This window comes from Phoenix dactylifera, chromosome 6, assembly GCF_051530095.1.
Source record: "Phoenix dactylifera cultivar Ajwa chromosome 6, Ajwa_hap1_PhDact_Kaust_v1.1, whole genome shotgun sequence".
Lineage (NCBI taxonomy): Eukaryota > Viridiplantae > Streptophyta > Magnoliopsida > Arecales > Arecaceae > Phoenix > Phoenix dactylifera.
Window position 1 is genome coordinate 25,851,230 of NC_143195.1, and position 8,959 is coordinate 25,860,188.

The following is an 8,959-nucleotide window of genomic DNA, read 5'->3' on the forward strand; positions in this document are numbered from 1 at the left end:
CTAGATATAACTATAGCTTTTTCATGAAATGATCATCTCAAACAAACCTACCAGCATTTTGTACATTATTTAGTATTCAATGCAACTATAAATTTTGGTTATCTGTGGCACTCTTCTATTTTCTTTCCATTGTTTAATTTAATCCCACTACATAGGGCAGGTAATTTTCTAGTGTAACATGATTTATAGTTTTTTTTAAAACTAGATTTTTATTGGTAATTGGTTTATATAGAGTCCACTATTGTTTTATACTGCTTTTTGTCGGCAAAGGTAGGGCCCCATTAACCACCTCCTAAATCTGATTTCAACTATTGTGTTTATATTGTTAGTGAAATATTTAGTAGCAAACACCGTGTCTCACGGGAAAGATTCAAAGATGCTAGAAGGAAAAAGAATAAACAGGGTAACTCTTGCTTTGACAAAGTTATTCATAATCTAGCCTAGAGAAATTGCATGGTATGTAAATCCCAAAGATAAAACAAAATAGGGAGCCAACTTGCTGCCATGACCATGCTTGCTCTTCCTATGTCTCTTTTATATTATTTTTTACTTTCATAAGATATTGAACTTGACACCAATCGTTAAGCATTCAATCAATTAGGGCGACTCCAGCAAGACCTAACCCGACTAGATCCAACCCCTCTAACAATTCAGATATAAATTATTCCAATTGGACTTAGGTCACTTGGTTCACCCTAATCTAACTAGTTTACTAATCCTTAGAGCTGCATTTGATTTAGATATGAGAAAAATAAAAATGGTAAAACTTATATCTATGAAAATAGTTATGCTATGAGTTTTGCCCCTTTTATATATATAGGGCTCCATTTTTGAATGTTGGAAGGCACCTTTCTCGAAGAATAACTTTAGGATTATTTCTTCTTGTCCATAAAATAGTAAAGTAGCCAAAACATGCATTTTGCGAACCCGGTGAATGAGACTAGGCATGCTGGGTCAAGCAAATTCGTCTTCTCCATATCGCTATCCCTGCGTCATAGCGTTTGAGAATGTGTGCACTCACTATATCTTGAGAAGTCCATCCTGCCAACTATGTTGTCGTCATCCCAACGTCTTTTTCGTTGTTGCTGTTTTGGACCATCCCCACATCCTTGCTTGCCGCCTCCCTGTTCTCATCCTTGCGTGCTCACCATAAACAAGTCTATGGTTAGGTCCATCCTTGTCTCTTAAGTGCCTCCACTTCCTAGCTTTTTAAAATTGAACTTCGACGGCAATGTGAGTGAGAAAGGGTTGTGGAGGTGTGAAATTTATTATTAGAAATTACGACACCAGACTGGTGGTAGCAAGGGGCGACGGATTTTCGACACGTCTGTGGTGTGTGGCGAGCTCCGTGCAACATGGGAGGGTGTTACCTACTCGCGACGGATGCGGAGAGCGGAGTGCATACTTTTGGAGGAAGACTCAACTACAGTCATTGAGTGAATTCGGGGGCAAGGATGCATGTCTGGGGAGCGGCTGCTGCTCTATGACATCCGTTGCCTATTGGGGGAGTGTGGCTCCCACTTGGTCACACATGCTTATCGGAAGGCAAACGGTGCTGCGAAGTGGATTGCTTTCTTTGTTGCTCATAGGCCTGTTAACGAAACGAGCCGAGCCGAGCCTGCCAAGCAAGCCTGAGCTCGAGCTCACCCGCGCTCGGAGTGTCTTTCTTTTTTTTGTGACATTCTATCAAACATCTAAAACTCACATACCTTTACTTGCAGCTCCCGTGGAAGACCGGCCAACCACACTGGAGGATAAGGTTGTCCGTTGTCCAGCGCCAGAGAAGAGAAGGGGAAGGTTGTCCGTCGTCCAACGCCGGAGAAGAGCGCCACCAGTTCCGGAGGAAAGGAGCCGGGTGCTCTTTGTTCTTCCCGATGCCTCCTCTTCGTCAAGCCCCGAGCCCGCCCGCCGATGGTGCGAAGAGCCACCGCAACGTTCTCTGTGCCTAGCATCGAACCACGACCGCCGGCGCGGAGCCTTCTTGAGAACCCATGCTTGGCGCTCAGCCTGAGTTGCTTTCTTGAGAACCCACCTCGCCGGTCTCGCAGTCGCCGGTCGTGCACGACTCTTTGCCGGTGCCGTCTCCAAACGCCTTCTTCTTCTACCTCCCTCCCACTTCCTTCTCTTAGAGTCTCTCTCTCTCCCTCTAAGTATCCCACCCATTTCTAACATAGAAGACGTGGGCTTACCCTCTCCTCGAGACAGACCACTGAGCTTAGCCTCAAGACCATCAACTCCCGGCTGTTCCCACCCACTTCTGCCACAAGAAAAGTGACATTCCTCCACAAGTGTTATCAGGTCATCTTTTCCGCTACCACATCACACCATTCTGAAGGATCCGAGAGAGATCCAAATATTTGAATAAAAATAATAATTTGGTTGTGTTAAGTCACGGGCTCTATTTGGGCTCGTGAGCTACTCGGGCTTAGACGGGCCTCATTTTGGGCTCGGGCTCGTTTGACTAACGAGTCAAGCTCGAGCCGAGCTTTTACCGAACCTCTAGCTGCTCATCATTCAGAGAGTTTTATCCGTGAGTTTGTGTCGGAGCCTCTTTATAGCATTTTGTTTTTTGATCTTATTAGCCGCATTTATATCCGTCGGATGTGAGCTATTATTAAAAAAAAAAAGAAAAAGAAAAAAAGAAAAGAAGAAGAAGAAGAAAAAAAACCCGGACTTCAGTTCTTGAATTCTTCCCCTGGATACCATCTCCAGGGTCATCACCATCAACAACCACATGGCCATGCAAACAAAAAAATTGGTCCGGACAACGAGCGCAGATCAGGACAGAGAGTTACAGTTCTGAGGGTAATGGTGGCCAACTTTGGTGGCCGGTGGAGCCCAGCTTCCAGATCACGCGCACAGCGCCAACTAGCTTTTGTCCTTGCTCGAAGTCTCCAAGCATCGACCAGTCCAAATCATGTCAGCCTGGATGGCATGGATTCCAGAGCATCCAAACTTCTTCGACCACCATGCCACTTGAACGGAGCTTACACGCCCCCATGCAATTGGTCCGATCAACCAATCCCACGTGAATTATCTTCTGCTTCACGTGAGACCTGAAGACCAGCCTTTCCCAACCCCACCAAGCGTCAGGATAAACAACACATGTTCCTATTCCTTCGCTATAAAAGCTGAAAGAGAGAGAGAGCACTTCAGCTCTTTCTCTCTACCTTCTTCCCAGAAAGAATCCGTTTCTATCCACACAGACAGACAGAAAGATAGATAGATAGATTGATAGATAGAGAGAGAGAAAAGATCATAATATCTTCTTCAGCCATGATGTCTTCAAATAGCTGCATTTGCACCTGCACCTACAGAGAAGGGAGGAAGGAAAAATTTGACACCTTCCCTCTAGGTGCAGTGGCTAATGCAGCCATATGCCATCTTGGTGTCTCTTCATTCCATTCTCCCTCACTACCACTTCAGGCAAGGTAAGGAATCTAGATTTTTGTTTTCCCTTCTTTTCCCGTCTCAACTCCTTTCAAGTCCTTCATCTGATATCATGCGTCCGCTACTGGGGATTTCTCTGATCAGAGCCATCTTTTGGATAAGTTTTATTTTATAGATGGGTCGAGCTTAGTGCATGGTATATTCATTTTATTAACCACCTGATGCTTACTCCCTGCATCTTCTCTTTTTTCTTGCTTTTGGCCCGTTTTTAGGGTACTAAATGTTTAATGATGGATTTCGTTCATAGATTCCTGGAATGATTCAATGAATTACTCGGCTGCTGTACAAGTTGGAATAAGGTTTCTAGTTGTTATTGGAGAGAGATTTGATTTATTCTCTTTTATTTTATTTTAACCTTAATTAAGAACGGTTTTCCAAGAAGGAAGAGGGATTTTCACTGTCCCACTCTCATCTTAAAAGTTCACTATATATAAGTGGAGAGCTCAAGCTCACCTCGTGGCTCCGAAGTATCCAAGCAACAACAATACGATGACCGGTATAGTTGAGAAAAAAAAGAGAACAGGTATGTTAGTTAGGGCAAGACATAGCAAAAAGATATAGAAAATAACATTGTTATGATTTTTTTCTGTTATTGTCTACTAGTGTCCCTTGCATAGCAAAAAGTAGTAGCTATATATCCATTACAATGATAGCTTTGATGGAGGGGGGCTGTTATTTGGGAATATTGACCTTACTGAAGCTTTGCATGCAACATAGTGAATGATCTGTTGTAATCAGATAGGTGCTATTTTTTATCTCATATTTGGTAAATTTATAGGTTTCTGTTATTAAAGGGCATGCTGGGAACTCGACAAGCTTCAGTCATCCTTGAGTGAAAAGAGAAAAGAGAAAAGAAAAAAATTTAAAGTGATTCCTTTTGTTTGAAGCCAAAGATAGTTTCTGTTATGGTGCATACTTTTTTCCCTTTTTTTGTAAAGCTACGACGCCTTTCTCAAGTGGTTTAATCTTGACATGGAATATATACGTTGTTATGCTTTTTTTCTGATAACGCTATATATAGTGGAAGTCAACTTCTAAAAGAATTTCTTTTGGAATTGGACGCGGTTAAGCATACCAAGTTGATGTTTATACTAAATTATGTCAGACCAAGTCAGCAAATCTGATAGAGTTAAATAAAGATGGATTAATTCTTTATATAAATCCTTAAACTTTGTTGGTAAATTAGTTATAGGTTTGCCTACTATATGGAAAGTTCAAGCTCCGGGGAAGGTTAAAATTTTCCCTTTGCTGGCTGTTAAAGGAATATTGTTACTGCTGAGAATTTCCTTAGGAGATCCTAGATAACTCCTTTTTCGTGTTTTCTTTGTTTCTCATTTCTTCCTATATTACGAGTACTTACGAGTTTTCAGATATAAATTGATTTGCAAGGCTACCTTGGGTCTTAGCGACTATTGTATTGGTGGAAGTTCTGGAAGGAGAGAGACTCAAGAATTTTTAGATTTGCTGCTGAATTAATGTATATTATTTTTAAAGAAATTAACTAAGGAGATTTGGCTCCATTACTTGTTTGTAGTTTCTCTTTGATGTAACTAAAATATGAAGTTTTTTTAGAAGTTTGTGCTCTTTTATTAGCTCTTTGCAACTTCATTGTACATTTCATGTCCTCGAGAAAACATGATGTGCTATTCTGCATCTTTTTTTGCTTATAAAAATTGTGTGAATTACAAAATTAGCTTTCCAAAGGTTTTTAATTCTCTGTAGAAAAATTGCAGTTTGCCCCTCTCAAGAAGTTTTTGCGATTCTCCCCCTCATCTTTAATTTTTTTAAAAAATTCCCCTTCAACTTTCCAAATCTTTCTAAAGTAGCCCTTTCGGAGAAGTCCCAACTCAAAAGGGTGAGAGAGAGAGGAGGGAGGGGGAGAGAGGGACCATGGAAACATCTGAGGCAAGCTCCGATTTCTTTTCTTTCTACCCTGTCAACTTCTGCAATTGTGAAAGAAGGGCACCATTGAGGACATTATAGAACCGCACAAACCCTGGTTGGCGTTTCTTTGGATGTGTGATGTATGAGGTATGTTGTCATTTTGGTCATATGTCCATATTTATTCTCCTGTTCTGCTTTCAATCTGCCATCTCAACTTCATGTTCTAGGTAAATCGCGGCTATGGTTACTTCTGTTGGCATAATACAAGGGACAAGGAGATCATTAATAGGCTCTTGAGTGTAACAAGCTGGAGACTGAGCTTTGGAGCTAGAAAAGAAGGAGCCAGTGTTTGGTGATCTGTATACTGCCATCTTGGATTGTTGTGTTTAGTTGTTTCATGCTATCTCAATTGTGTGAATGTTGGGTGTATTAACGGTCCTAAGTATTTCAGGTTGAATGCTTTTGGGGTTTGTCCCAGGTTGTATCTTTTGGGGGCTAGAATCCCAACAATTGTAACCGCCAAACTATCTATATAATGAGAATCATATATTTGACTTCAATATATGGCTTTACTTGATGTAGTTTGCGCAATTTTACATTGGAATAAATCTAAAGCTTTCTAATCCCAAGCAATTTCCAAATGTCTTACATATTTCAGAACCAAAATTCATAGCTAAACTCATATATTTATCCAATAAACACACCCTTATGTATCATCTTATGGTTCACATATCCTAGTGTGTTTAGAGAGAGAAAGAGCGATGAGTGAGATAGAAAATTCAGTGGAAAAGGGAAAAAATTGTTAGGATTCTAGTGAACTCATCCCTGGAGGAGTCCAAATGGAGCGCCAACGGCCTTGAGCGCTCCAAGATGGAGCTTGTCCTGGTTTCTCTGGCAAGTGCTTTGTGTGATCGATCTCAAGCAACAGCCACTCAATCAATGGATGGGTCGAAGGGGCAAGAGGTAGCTAGAGTTTCCTCGCTAGAGGAGCCTAGCAGTCTCTAAGGCTGCAAATGGGTCGGGTTGACCCGTGACCCGACCCAAATTTTAGGACCGGCGAGACCGGGTCGGGTTCTAAATTTGAATCCGTTCTATTTTTTGGGTCGGATCTAAGTCAACCCAATCTCGACCCGGACCCGACCTGGCCCTTTTTTTGGGGTCAATTTTGGATCTTTTACTAAAAGATCCGATCTGACCTGACCCGAATCCGGATTACCCGTTTAGACCTGCAGGCTACAGCCCTAGATCTGGAGGCCCACTGGCCGCCAGCTTCTCCTCCAAGGCCTTGTTCCCCGACGAGATCGGATCCTCGCTCCATCTCCTCCTCGAGCACCGAGCAGACCCACCGGGGGATGTCAGCATTGTGCTCCTCGACAAGGGCGTGGAGGGAGGTTTTGCTAGTCGGGAGCTCGAGGAGGAGGACGCTGAAGCTGTAGATGTCGAAGTGAGGGGTGAAGGAGCAGGAGCAGGGGTGGCTGGTCTCCGGGACACGGTAGAAGAGGGAGGAGGAGGAGGGGAGGTGGTCGTCATCATCGAGGGAGGGGAGGAGCCAGAGGACGAGGCCGTAGTCAATGAACTAAGACTCAAAGTCGCCACCGAGGAGGATGTTGGATGTTGGAGGTTTTGGAATCCGAGTCTCCTGTCCGGCAGAGGAACCCTAGATTTGGAGAAGTCGAGAAGACCCTTCCTTTCTGGATCGATCTGCCACTTCTATGCGCCCACGAGTCTCTTCGGCGTCCGGCAACTTCGGCGTGCTTCGTCCCTTCTCCCAAGGTATGTCCCTCCTCCGAAACCATCTTCCTCCTTCTCCTTGGATCTCACTTGCGACCCCGACACCACCCTCTTCCTCCATCTCATCTGCAACCCAAATGCCACACTTTTCCTCCTCCTCCTTGGATCTTACCCCAATCACGACGCCATGCACCCTCTTCCTCCTCCTCCTCCTTAGATCTCACCTGTGACCCTGACGCCACCCTCTCTGGACACTTGCCTCTTCCTCCTCCTCCTCCTTGGATCTCACTTGCGAACATGATGCCGACCTCTCCCGATGCTGCTCACTTCCTCCTCCTCCTCTCCTCTCTTTGACGTGCCATTGTCTCCTACTCACCTATGCGGACTCGACCCGGATCCGAACCCGACCCAGACTCGACCCGGATCAGACCTGACTCAGACCCGAATTCTTCAGGTCGGGTCCGGGTAATATATGGACCCGACCCGACGCGAATGACCCGTTAGGTCCAAAATTATAGCTATGAACCCCGACCCGAGCTTCAATTGGGTTGGGTCTGGATCTAAAATTAATACCCGAACGAGAAACTGGGTCGGGGTCACTCGAGACCCGACCCAACCCAACCCATTTGCACCCCTAGCGGTCTCCAAAGGTCCAAGATGGAGCTCGATCCGGCCTCTCCGGTGAGAGTTCAACCGATCAGCCTCAGGTTACAGCAGCTCCATCAAGAAGAAAGAAAAAGAGAAATGAAGTAGTTATGGTATCTTTGAGTTCCTCGCTCAAGGAGTGTGGCAGTTTCTAGCGATCCACAATATATTTCAGTCCAGTTTCTCTAGTGAGGGCTTCATCTGATCATTCTCGGATTACACCACCTCAATCAGTAGGGTGAATCCTCCCTAAATTAGTCTTCGCCAATTCGAGAAGGGGGTAGAGGCCTAGTAGGATGAAGGTCGGGTCCCAAGTGGCGGCTGGCGGAAGGCTGGCGGACTTTACTTAAAAATTACAAATTTTTTTACGGCCGGACCTCTGTTTCAAACAAAACAAGATCGGCTGCGGCCTCCGCCACTCGCACCAGCACTGGCCTCCGCCACTATAACAACCCAGGATCTTATCCAAAATTGCTAGCCAGAAGATATTATTTAAGTTTTTTGATACTATATAAGTACTGAAGATCTACCTAGTGAATAATCGATGTCGGACTAAATACACGCCCGCACGGGTCCTCACATACCCCATGTTTATGCCCGATATCTGATAAGTGCTAAATAATGCATAAATTAACCTCTTTCTCATAGCACTTATCATCATTTTAATGCACATATTTTATATTTAAACATGAGAAAATATGTTCCCTTTCATCAGTACATTTTAATAAAGTGTTAAAACTAATTCAAGTTTGATTCTTTTTATTATTATTATTATTATTGGTTGAGTCTAATGTACACAGGTCAAGTCAAATTCATTTAGGATAATCTCTGAACCCAAATCGCATGCACCCCACGAATCAGATCCTCTCAGATTTCGATTCAGCCATCCATTCCAATTCTCTTATTTCTTTTCCAACATTGAGCTCAACAACCAACTCCCCTGTTCACGCCTTGCCATACTTCCCATGCCCACATTTTCCACGCGTCCGGCCCATCACCTCCTCCCAACCAAATCCAGTGTCTTCCCTCTTCCGAACCAACCCAGCCTCCCTCCGGATCACGACATTCACCCAAAATCAAGTCCTCTGTTTCTCCTCATCCTCTTCTCCGGATCACACCAGTGAATTTTCCGAATCACCCACGAGCGAGCTCATCTTCCTAACGTCTCCCTCAACTTCTCTTCATCCCATGTCATCATGCAAGTCCCCTTCATTCCATTTCAACTTCCACATCCACGAACAAAGCCACG

The 8,959-nt window shown here is 44.0% G+C and overlaps 1 long non-coding RNA gene across 1 annotated transcript; it reads left to right on the top strand.

Moving 5' to 3' along the window:
• Window positions 1-426: 426 nt before the first annotated feature.
• Window positions 427-5,894, top strand: LOC108511929 (uncharacterized). Its single transcript, XR_005511986.3, has 3 exons — window positions 427-1,562; window positions 1,722-5,481; window positions 5,562-5,894. It is a non-coding gene; the product is annotated as an uncharacterized LOC108511929 (long non-coding RNA).
• The last annotated feature ends 3,065 nt before the right edge of the window (window positions 5,895-8,959 follow it).